We start from the raw sequence: 12,181 nt of genomic DNA, 5'->3' as shown, positions 1-12,181 counted from the left end.
TGCAATGGGACACTTGGGGACAAGTGTCCTGTGGTGTCCAAACAGGACGGAGGTCAAAACCAGGTTATAGCATGGGCAGCAAGCCTCCAGGCTTTCGGCCACAGTTCAAATACAAGGCTATGGGGGACCGAGGCAACTTAGGGACGCTTTCCCTAATGCTGGGACCTAATGTTGAGAATGGGATACAAGACTCGGTCCTGCTATTGACTTTGTACTGTGCCCTGGAGACCGGCCTGGAGCTGCCCTTGCATTTGGGGACAGGTTGGTTTTCAGAGCCAAGGGAGCTGATTAGGGGAACTGGTATAGAAGCCAGATTTTTTTTTTTTCTCTGCAAGATGCTTGTGTTCAAATTCTGACCCACCGTTGTGGGCTGGGTAACCTCTTTGAAACAAGTTACTTAATCCCTTTTAAAAACCTCACTTTCCTCTTTGCGGGTAAGTCACGGGGTTGGGGAGGTGTTGAGACAGAACACGGCATAGCAGCACTGGACAGCATGTCTTCTAGGCATAGGGCTTAATACAGATTTGATCCTGGGCACCAGGCCCTCTTCAGCTTCCCCTTGAAGCCTCCCAGGCTCCGGACCCTGCCTTGTGCTTCGAATTAACCTCCGGCACCTTCAGCCTTTCTCCTGATGCCCCTGTTCCTGACCCCTTACTCGGCTACACTGAAATGCCCCAGCACTGCATGAACGCCTTCAAAACTGAAAGCAAGTGGAAGTCTCTGGAGGCCAAGGGTCGTTCCCCTGGGAAGTGAGTGTGCCCTGTCCTCAAATGCTCCGTGAATTCTCATCAGCCATCTTGGATTGTTTCTGCCTTTGAAGGATTCCTCCGAGCTGCTGACGGTGCAGTTGTAGACAATTTTGCTGTTGTGGAAGATGCCGTGGAAGATAATGCTATAGAAAGGGAGAGTCTTTTCTGTACCTTTTTGGGCTATGGTTTATATTTTTTCAAATTTCTTAATGTTTGTATTTCACTTTTTTTTTTTTTCGAGACAGGGTTCCTCTGTGTAACCCTGGCTGTCCTGGAACTCACTCTGTAGACCAGGCTGTCCTCGAACTAAGAAATCTACCTGCCTCTGCCTCCTAAGTGCTGGGATTAAAAGCGTGCGCCACCACCGCCCGGCTGTATTTTTTAAAATCTTGCCCCTCACATATTCCTTGCTTCGTTCTCTAGGCTAGAGATTCCAAGGTGTGACACATCCCTTTCGGAGCCATGTGCCCCGGCCCCCCCATCCTCAGGGGAACCAGTCAAAATCACTGTATCTGGATTTACCTCTGTAGCTCGTAAAGATATTTTCCATAACTTCTTGAAATACACCTATGGTACTTCTTTACTAAAGCTGAATACTGAATTATAATTCTTCTGCTTTCTCCACCCAGAGGGTGCCACACTTCTTTAGCCCTCTGAAAGTTTCCACATTGAGAAGTGCCTCTCCCATACCAGGACTCCAAAGTCGCACGGTCTTCTCTTCAGGAAATTGTCCATGTTGAAAACCAGGGCCACCTCCCTGATTCTTCCCCGTCTCAGATCTCTGTACCTAATCCTTCAATGGGTCCTTTGGGCTCTACCTTCAGAACCTCAGAGGCATCCCATATCCCTTCCGCCAGCTCCCTCTCTACTACTTTCTCCGACAGCTCCTGTCTGTAAATCTGTAGTGGCCTCCTGATGCCCTCATCCTTCACCTACAACCCAGTCCTCAGAGTCACCAGATGGATTTCTTCAAAAAAGCCAGAGACTGCTTCTCCTCTGTTTAAACCAAACAAAATCCAAATGCTTTTCTCTGAATCAAAAGGCTGCCCATGGGAGGGTCCTCCTGCTCCCATGTGCATCACAGGCCCCGCCCACATTATCAGCCCACTGTACCATTCTCCTCTTGCACACTCGTATGTAGCCTTCATATCTCTAAGTCCAGTTCTCACCCAGGACCCTTGCACTGGCTATCCCTTCCCCTCACACACATAAGCTGACACAGAGTTGGCTGAAGGAGCAGTGGGAGTTGGGTGACACTGTGACCTTGGGGCACTTTCTCCAGGGTTGGGAAATAGCAGTTATCTGACAGCCAGACTAATCACTCAGACCAGACGCCACCCTCTCCACCAATGTACCAATGTATCAATACAGCACAGACTCGTTTTAATTGCTATCAGATTTGCCATTTGTTTGTTGTGTGGGTTTTCTGTTAGAAAGTAGGTCCCTGGAAGTAGGGACATTATCTCTTATTCAGTGCCAGATTCAAATAATCTGGCATATAGGCTTGAACTAAAAAATTATCCACTGTTTATGTGTCACTCGAACCTAACCGGGCACCTTAAAATTTAAATGGCAACCCTATTTAAGCCCTGTGGGGCCATGCACCCAAGGGAGAGAGGTTGGCAAGAGACAAGAAGGAGAGAGGACGGGAGGGAAAGCCAAGTCACTGTTAGGCTCTGACGTCAGCTAAGTATCTCGTGAGCTTTACAAGCCCTGACTTTCCTATGGTTTGTTTTTCAGTCATTAATAAGTTGCCTTGTTGTTTAAAAACAATCTGCAGCATTTCTTGAGCATTCGTGTGTCCCAGGTGCTGAGCCAAGTGGCTTGGATGCACAAACTCGTTTATGCTGTTACATCACAACGATGCTGGGGATGCTGCTATCACAACGTCCTCCGGAAGAAGAACTACAGGCTAGGGCTTTAAACAGCACGCCAAGGTGGCAGAGAGGCTAAGCAGCAGAGCTAGGACTCAGCCTCAGGAGTCAGATCATTGCCTGGCCTCTTGGCTACTCCAGGGACTCACTGTTGCTTTAACCAAGGAGGTCTGCATGGCTGTTGGTGAAGTAGCCTCAGCAGAAAGACTGGCTCCACCATGGGCTCAGACACCAGAGCCTTAGGATGCAGGATGGTGTGTGGGCTTAGAGCTGGACCATGGGTCAAATCTAAGCTCTCCTAACCTATTGCATGACTTCAGGATAGGTTCTTTTCCTCTTTTGAGCCTTGGCTTCCTCTTACGTAAATTGAGATGATAAAAGTAGCTAGACTTGGGGTGTCGTCTGTCTGCCTGTCTGTCTCTCACCCTTTAAACATTAACAGGCACTGATGGGTGAGGATGGCGTGGAGGGGGGGGGAGTACTGATCATCGTTAATGAGTGATTTAACATCTGCCAGGCACAAACGTGGTGCTGAGCACCTCACACACATCTCAGTCTCCCTGACATCAGTGTCATGCCGGGACTGCTCTCTCCCCCTTTTAAAGATGAGAAAACTGAGGCTCAAACCTCTCGAGTCACCAGAAGGCCCTGGAGAGACGCTAGGAGCTGGGATCTCAACTCTGGTGTATGGCTGTGTTGGCTTTGATGAGGCAAGGATGTAGAGCAATCACACGAGGAGCTTCTTCTAAGGGCTGAACTTTGACCTCTAACCCATGGCTTCCCTGGCATCCCCGCATCCCATACCTATGGCTCTCCACAGTTTTCAGTGAATTGCCATCCCATGGGATGAGTATGACGAGTCCCAAACTGTAGAGGAGCCCTAGAGGCCAGCACCTGCTGAAGGCCATCTAGCAGTTAGGAACAGCACAGGATTTGAACACACCTTCGTGACTCCAGCTCCAGCCTGTCTGTCCACTGTGCTCTTGGAGAGCTCCCCCGATGCTCTCTGACAGAGCACCAAAGCACCTACATTTCTTTCCCCACACTCTAAGTTCAGGGTTTCATGAGGACGCACGTTGGAGTCCCCGTGCCTGTGTGTATTTCCCACTTCTGGGTCCTGCCTACCTTCTAGTCTTCAGACCCACCGCCTCAGATGTTCAGGCTTTACTACAACTCCTGTTAGGGCTCTTGACCCTGGCTGCATCCTCTGGCTCCTCTTCTCATCCTCTCCGTGAACTGTGCTCTTTGGCCAGTTAGGATCCTCTGCAGGGCCGCCTCTGCCTGCCTTCTTCGCCACACACCTTCGCTTCTGAGTGGGACACCCATATCCCTACCTTCCTACTTTAAGCACCTTTCAAATCTCGGTAACTGTCGCCTCCTCCAGGAAGGAGGCTTCCCTCGCTTGGCTTAGGCACCCTTTCTCTGTGTGTGTTTAAGGGGCTCTTCTCCTTGTGTGTTGAAGTTTTTCGGAAGGATCTCTCCCCCTGAGCTAGCTCCACATGGGCAGGGGTCTTGTCTCTCTGCTCAGGCTGCAGCCCGCGTGCCTGGTACCGTATCGGGTGCGTGGCGGGTGCTCACTGAAATGCTGCTGAGTGAACAAACAGGTGCACTAGTGAGATTTCTCCCGTCATTGCTCCTTACCATCAGTACTTACATTTAGCACCAAGCTGCACATAGTAGGCTCCCAAACACATCCGTTGCATCCCATGGAGGAATGAATGAATAAAGGTTTAAGCGTATATAGCCCAAGCCCCAATCCTGCTCATTGGTCTACTCTTGTCTGTGAGGCCTCTCCCTGCTTCAGCATCCTCTTGCAGAGTAAGAGGGATCCCAAGTTCATGGCTAACTATTGGGGGGCAGAGTCTTGAGTGGGAATACTACTGCCCCTTCGCCAAGAAGGCTTTCAGGCCTCAGAGGCATTTCTTGCTAGCAAGGGATGAGCGAGAACCGTGGCATCAGCCTCATTTTGGGACGGCCTCAATTGGCCCTGAGCTGACTAATAAAGTGTGAAATTGACTTCATCCTCCACCAAGTCTCCCCAGCCAGCCCGTCCCTGTAGCTTCTCCTTGTGCTCCTGACATCCCCTCCATCACTGGCAGACTAGAGCGTCATCAGTGCCCACGCAGTCCCTGGGCCCAGCGCTCTGCAAAGCCTGCAACGTAATTTGGCCAGCGGCCAGCGGAGGCTTTCAAAGCCAGAAGCATCCAACTCGAGTGTCTGTGGTGCCCTAAGCCAGTCGGCTCCTTCTGTCCGTCTTTACTCCACTGCTACGGGCTTCTTAGGCAGGGTCACAGCCAAAAAAGACCAACCCCAGAGGCTTGCAAGAGGAGATGAAGGGAACGTGAAGTGCCTTGGGAGGTTACGGGAGACCCCCAAGCCATCTTTCTAGCACAATGGAGTCCATTCTGGGGATCTATTCAGTTTATTCATTCCTATGGAGTTTATCTAGGAAAAAAAGAGATTTCGTGGCTATAATATGTCCTAACTCCTTCTTACCCATGGATCAGAATTAACTGGCGTTGAAATACATATTGTGAGCATTTTTTTTTCTTGCTTGCTTAGCACCCGTTTACTTCTTCTTTGAGGAGAGTTTCCATGTTCCCTCGGGGAGGCATTCCTATCACCCTGACATCATCCACGTGGATTCAGGGGAGATCCTGACTGGTTCCCTGAAACTTGAAGGGGCAAGCATGTCCTAGACATGGCCAATCAAAAGGAAGGTGACAGACAGTCCAGGGCCAGAGGCATGCTACGGCAGGAGGCCCTAGGATGAGTCAGAGCTACAGAGAGAGAAAGAGAGAGAGAGAGAGAGAGAGAGAGAGAGAGAGAGAGAGAGAGAGAGAGAGAGAGAGAGAGAGATATCCCCTCCTCCCTCAGAGGTCCTAGGCTGGTGGTTGTCAGCTTGAAACAGCCATTTGAGAAGGGAGAGCCAACATGAAAGCAGTAAATGGGGACAGGGCGGGGCATGGGGGTGCTGACAGACACTTAGAGACATGCTGCATGCTATGAGTGGGTTGGATCCAGTCAGCCTTATCTTGGGCTTTCTTTTCATTTTTTGTTTGTTTTGTGGCTTTCTACTTCAGCCCATTTCTCTGTCCCTGTTAGATCTATGCAATTGTGAGCCTTTTAAGATAGAGTTGAGGATCTTCTATTTTTTTTAAAAAAAAAAAAACATAACCTCGGGAAATCCTGGAAAGTTTTGCTCCAGGCTTGGGGCTGATTAAACACTTGAAGAGAGGCCAGTGAGATGGCTTAGTAGGTAAGGCGGCTTGCCACCGAGTTTGAGGACCTGTATTTGATCTCTACAACCCACATGGCAGGAGGAGAGAGCCAGTTCCCACAGGTGGGCCTCTCATTTCCACACACAAACTGTGACACATGGTTACACATCCACTTGCTCTTCCACCCATACGCATAAATAAACACAATAATAAAAAGTTTAAAACAAAACAAATACTTAAGCAAAGCAGGTCCCTCCAAGATGGAAGAGGACCAACATGACTGGGAGCGTCTGCCGTAAGACCCTGCTCCATCTTCCCGGGGTCGTTACCTTAGTGGGAATCCAGAGGTGTTTACTTGATTTATTCTGGTTGAAAATTTCCTAGGAAGAGCAAAGGATTCTGTGGCCCATGTTTTCAAAGGACTATTGGGAGATGAAGGATGATGAAGGAAACTAATGAGACATCCTTTGGTCGTCAGGGAGGAAACCTTCAAGAAGACTATGTGACCCTGTCCCCCTCTTTTCTCTCTTTTTACTTCCTGACATGAGTGGTTTGCTGTGGCGTATGCCCTTGCCTTGATAGATACGTCATCACAGACACAAAGCAACAAAGCCAGTGGATCACAGACTGGCACTTCTAAAACCCTGAGCCCAAACAGTCCCTCCCTTAGCTGAGTGTCTCTCCAGCACTTGTCGCAACAATTTGCTGTAAAGCCACATAAGTGCTCTCCGTTACTCCCTCTTCGGTAGCCGTAGGTCTTGAACGGTCAATGGTCAAGAGTTCAAACGCCTCCTGGGGCTCCCATCTTTCTAGCCCTCCAATACCGCCCACAAGGCAACCTGCAGAAACCTTGACCTCAGACACTGCCGGGCATTCTTTCTGAGTACCTGCATAGCTCACTTCCTGTTGGATTCACACCCGGTCACTAGGTTACCTAGAGGACCAATACTGTGGAGGGCACATGCTGTTTGTTGCTAATTGTCTTTTGTTTCCTTGCTTCTGATTAGAGGATCCACACTGCCCTCTGGGAGCTCACACTCCTCCACTCTCAAGCCCTGTGGTACCATCTGGGGACCCAAAACTTTTATAGGGGGTCTCCTCCTATAAGGAAGAATGGGCCTGGGCCATGTGACTTAGGCCTATCCAATCACTGCGTTTGACGCGTCTTCCTCACGATTTGATTTATGATGGACAACATCTCTGGCCTGTCCCTGTGAAAAGCCATGTCCCAGGCCTTGGGCTCGGAGACTTAAGTGAGAGTTTCATTTTCATAAGCAGCAATGTTTGAGCTTGGCGCTTTCAGCAACCATCTAGAAACTTCTCGCAAGAAAGCTGGTCTAGGTATCGACAGAGAGGCCCCAAGCTACTGGGTCTGGCTGAGCCCAATGCCAGGAAAGCTCTAGACGTTTCAGCTACAGGAGTCACGAATCTCTGCTGGTCCACCTGCCTTGGCGCCTGGTCCTGGTAACTAAAGGGCAACTGATACAGCATGTGGCTTTGATGATGCTTTGTTGTGGCGGGGGACATGGATGTGTAAGGGGTGTAAGGAGTGATAAGGTTAGAAAGTGAGGCATGGTGAGAGTTGAAAAGTCCTTAGATCTTTGAGATTACTGAGGCTGTTGGCTTTCCTGAGGCCAGGTGAGCCCAGGACTTGCTAAACAGGCTCTCCCGCTGCCCCCAAGGAATCCATTAATGCTTCTAGAGCTGCTGATAAAGCTGGATTCTTGGCCTGCAGCAAGACCCGTCCTCCTGGAACACTTTGCCAGAGGGAGAGTAGGGTGAGTCCTGCATAGCTGAGAATGTTGGAAGACCAAGAGCTGCTTATATTTACTAACTGGGGTGATGAGAGTGTGGGGAAAACCTAATGCAGCTTCCAAGGAGACTCAGACAGATTCATTCTTCTCAAATGGCCCAGAGCAGGCCACAGGCTGCCCATAGGAGTGGGGAGTCATCCTCCACCTCTTCACACAGTCTCCTTCCTCCTCCTCCCTCTCCTCCTCCTCCCTCTCCTCCTCTTCCTCCTCCTCCTCTATCTCTTCCTCCTCCTCCATCTCCTTCTCCTCCTCCACCTCCTCCTCCTCCTCTATCTCTTCCTCCTCCTCCATTTCCTTCTCCTCCTCCTCCTCCTCCTTCTCCTCCTCCTCCTCCATTTCCTTCTCTTCCTCCTCCATCTCCTCCTCCTCTTCCTCCTCCTCCTCTTCTTCCTCCTCTTCCTCCATTTCCTTCTCCTCCTCCTCCATCGCTTCCTCCTCCTCCATCTCCTCCTCCTCCTCCATTTCCTCTGCCTTCTTTTTGGTGTTGGTTTTTCGAGACAGGGTTTCTATGTGTAGCCCTGGCTGTCCTGGAACTCACTCTGTTGACCAAGCTGCCCTTGAACTCACAGAGATTCACCTGCCTCTGCTTCCCAAGTGATGGGACCAAAGGTGTATGCCACCACTGCCCAGCAGACATGCTTTTTATTATTGTTGTTGTTAATTTCATTTTAATTTACTAGCCTTGTGCCTGTGAGAGTGGACTATGTCCTGCAGCTCACATTGAGGAAAGCGGGCTTGTATTGGCTCAGCCAACCTCTCAGCCAATGCACTGACCTAGTTCCATCAGTGCAGCCCAAAGTGCCAACTGCTTCGCATTTAAACCAACATCCTACGTGTTGCCACTAAGCCTCTGTGGTTATTTCTCACCTTCCTCCCATCTGGGGTGAACCTTCTCCACGTGTGTCTTCTTTTAGGATGCAAGGAGTAAAAATTCCTTTCTTGGGAAGGTCAAAGAGACAAGAGACCAGCATTCATTCTATCGTGACTACTACTGGTACTGAATAGCAGCCTCCAGACAAGACCCAGAGCAGGTCGCACGGGCTACTCTCAGAACCAGTCCTTCTAACTTGTTAGCCAGAGAGCAGTGCTTGGACCACCAGGGCCCCTGAGAACAGAGTTCCAACCACACTGTCACTCTCTTCACCTGCACCTCCATGGCTTTGACTGTTTTCTTTTGAGGTCTTCCTTTGAATATCTGAAAAATAAAGTTTGTCCTGGACAGATTCCGGGTCATCTTTCCTCCCAGCTAACTTTAAAACCCAAAAGAAATGCTTAATTCCTTCCAGCCATACTCTCGACTCTTTATGACCATAACACGATGGGCAGAGTCAGTCCATGATTTCTACCTGTTGACACAGTCAGCCTTGAGAGAATCCACAGAGGCCCTCTGCATGCCCTCTTATTGAAATTTTACGTTTGTTTTATTATTCCATTGGTGTTTTGATTACATATATGTATGTGTGCCATGTGTGCCCTGGTAGCCATGGAGGTCAGAAGAGGGTATTTTATCCCCTGGGACTGGAGTTACAGACAGTTGTGAGGCACCATGTAGGTGCTGGGAATTGAACCCAGGTCCTCAGCAAGAGCAACAACTGCTCTTAACTGCTGACTCAATTCTCCAGCTCAGGGTGTCCTTTTTATAGAAGGTGGGACTGAAGTGTACACAGATTAAGTGACTCCCCAACATTATAAAATTAGTGACAGATCAGAGCTTTGAGATGGAGTAGTCCACACCCTTAAGCCTGTACTGAGAGCTGGCTTGGCATTTCCTGTAAAGGGACAGGTAGGATTTTAAACCTCGAGGATGACTAGATACCGTCTCTGCCATAGTTGCTCCCAGTACCGTCATGGCAAGGTGTGTGTATACTCGTGTGCCGTGCGCTAGTGCATGTATGTTTGCAGCATTCAGATAGCACACCATGAGATATGCTTCTCGTGACTTCCTTCCAGCTGTTTAAAAACATGAGGTGTGTGTGTGTGTGTGTGTGTGTGTGTGTGTGTGTGTGTGTGTGTGTTTGAGACAGGGTTTTGCTATATGGATCAGATCAGCCTTAAACATGGGATCCCTATGCTTCCGAGTTATTGAGGTTAATGACCCATTCTCAGCTCATACCCTGTGTGCGTGAGGTGTGGCAGCCAGACCCTGCCCTGTGCTGTCCCACATTCTGATAGTTTCCTCTTATCATCTCTGTTTCCCAGCAATGAGTTGAGGAAGTTGAGGAAGTTAAGGGCTTGTGCAAGGTGCCTAGTGAGAAGCAGGGGTCAGAATTTCTAGCCTTTGGGTTACAGAGGCAGGAGGGGTAGCTAGGCAGGCAGGCAGGCAGGCAGGCAGGCAGGCAGACAGGCAGACAGGCAGACAGACAGACAGTATTATGTTGTCTGTTTGACTTGAGTCTTAACAGTCCACCAAGAGCTGGTAGGACTTTCTTGCCTACTCCAGAAACTTAGTACAAAAACCTAGGGACCTGATCTGGGGTGTCTGGTGTATGTGTTTGTGCGTGTGTGTGTGTGTGTGTGTGTGTGTGTGTGTTCTGGTGTGTGTGTTTGTGCGCGCGTGTGTGTGTGTGTGTGTGTATGTGTGTGTGTGTTATTCATTTATTTTGTTTTTCAAATTGGCCCTGCTAGAGTTCTCTGGGAACGTTTTCCTGATTGGCGATTAACTTGGAGGGCCCAGTTCACCATGGGTGGTGCCACCTCTGGGAGGGTGGTCCTGGAGTGTATAAGAAAGCAAACTGACCAAGCCAGGAGGAGCAAGTCAGTGAGCAGCAGCATTCCTCCATGGCCTCTGCTTCAGCTCCGGCCTCCAGGGTCCTGCTGTGGTTTCCCTCGATGGCATGCTATAACCTGTAAGGCAAGCTGGTTTTGATCATGATGTTGATCACAGCAATATAAAACACACTAGATCAGAGCCCCTGCCCCACAGGCCACGGTAGGCTCACTTTACACCCTCCTGGGACGTGTGATTAACACGAATACTCTGCCTCCCAAGCCTGGGTGGGGTCCAGAAGCTCCAGCAAAGGCAAGAGGTTGCTTTGCCTTAGTCTAACCTTGTCAACGACAGACAGCCGCTAAGCTGGGGAAGACTCTAAGGGCCCAGAGATGTCACCTGTGTGAATATTTCAGCTCTGGTCTAGGTGGGGAAGGACAGCAGGGAGGGAGGGAGGGAACAAGAGCCCATAGAGGGGCAGAAGAGACAGAGAAGACAGATCCAGAGGCATATGGAGGTGGGAATGGCAGACACACTCAGGCACGCTCAGGTAAAAGCTGTTTCTTGCTGGGCATGGTGGCTCCTGCCTATAATCTCAGCACTTAGAAGGATGACAGGGTAGTCACGAGTCACAAGTCACCCGCTTGAGCTACACAGGAAGGCACTGTCTTAGAGATGAATTGTTCTTCTGAACCAGAACCCTGTTACCTTGATCCCTAACTCTGTGGAGGCAGAAAAGCCAGAAACCTTCCTGCTTGTCGGATTGGTATTCATCTTTATAGGCCCCTTTACTCTTAATTTCATTCAAACCATTAAGCAAGGTCCTCAGGTGAACAATACAGAGATCACTTACCTGAGGAGGGATGTGGGGGCTCAGCGAGTTCCAGAATCTTGCTCCAGTAGCACCAAGTTAATAGCTGAGCTGGAGCAAAGATGGCCGTTCCCAACCCAGGGGGCTAGGACTGTGTAGTCCAGTAGCAGAGAAATTGCCTGGCACATAGAAGGCCCTGGTTTCCACCTGAAAAAAAAAAAAAATCTCAAAAAGCAAACAGGACAAAAGGGGTGTGGCTGGTGAGATGGCCCATCACATAAAGGCACTGGCTACCAAGCCTGACAACTGGAATTCCGTCCTGGAACCCACGTGGGATCAAAATGAAAACTACTGCACGGCTCCAGAAAGTTGTCTTTCAGCCCATGCAAATTCCACCTTCTTCCCTCTCACGTACACAAGTGAATGAATGAATGAGTAAATACATGTAAATTTTAAAACAAAACAAAACAAAACAAAAACCTCACAAAGACTCCTAAATCCCAGAGCAAGATATGCCCCCAGGGGATACGGCAGTGACAAAGGCACATGTATATTACACGTTCTTCTCCAAGTTACTAAGTAAGTTTGATCCCGAGTAGTTTCTACACTTACCTCTGTGCTGAGGGTCAACAAGCTTCACACAAGTGGGAAAGCTCTTGATTTGGGCCTGCACAGCTTCCATCCTCCCCAAGGAGGAGTCTGAGGGAAACACACGGAAGTGCTCACTTCCTCGTCTCCCGTCAGTCAATGAGACCCTGAAGTGCTTGGTCAAGCACCAACAGAGGCGTATTATATTGGCGTGAGCAAGGCGGCAATCAAGCAGTGTATGTCCTTGTGGCCAAGCACAACAGGGAGTGATGGATCCCAGGGCATCCGGGTAGACTGTAGACGGCAGAAGATTGGTACCCAAGGGATGGATGCTGGTGGGTCTCTTAACACCAAGGATGCTGTGTCACACAAATCTTTAACACTTACATTGGATGCCCCACCCACCACTTCTGAGAA

Source organism: Mastomys coucha, unplaced genomic scaffold (assembly GCF_008632895.1).
Source record: "Mastomys coucha isolate ucsf_1 unplaced genomic scaffold, UCSF_Mcou_1 pScaffold13, whole genome shotgun sequence".
NCBI classification, from domain to species: domain Eukaryota; kingdom Metazoa; phylum Chordata; class Mammalia; order Rodentia; family Muridae; genus Mastomys; species Mastomys coucha.
Note: the sequence above shows the minus strand (reverse complement) of the source record.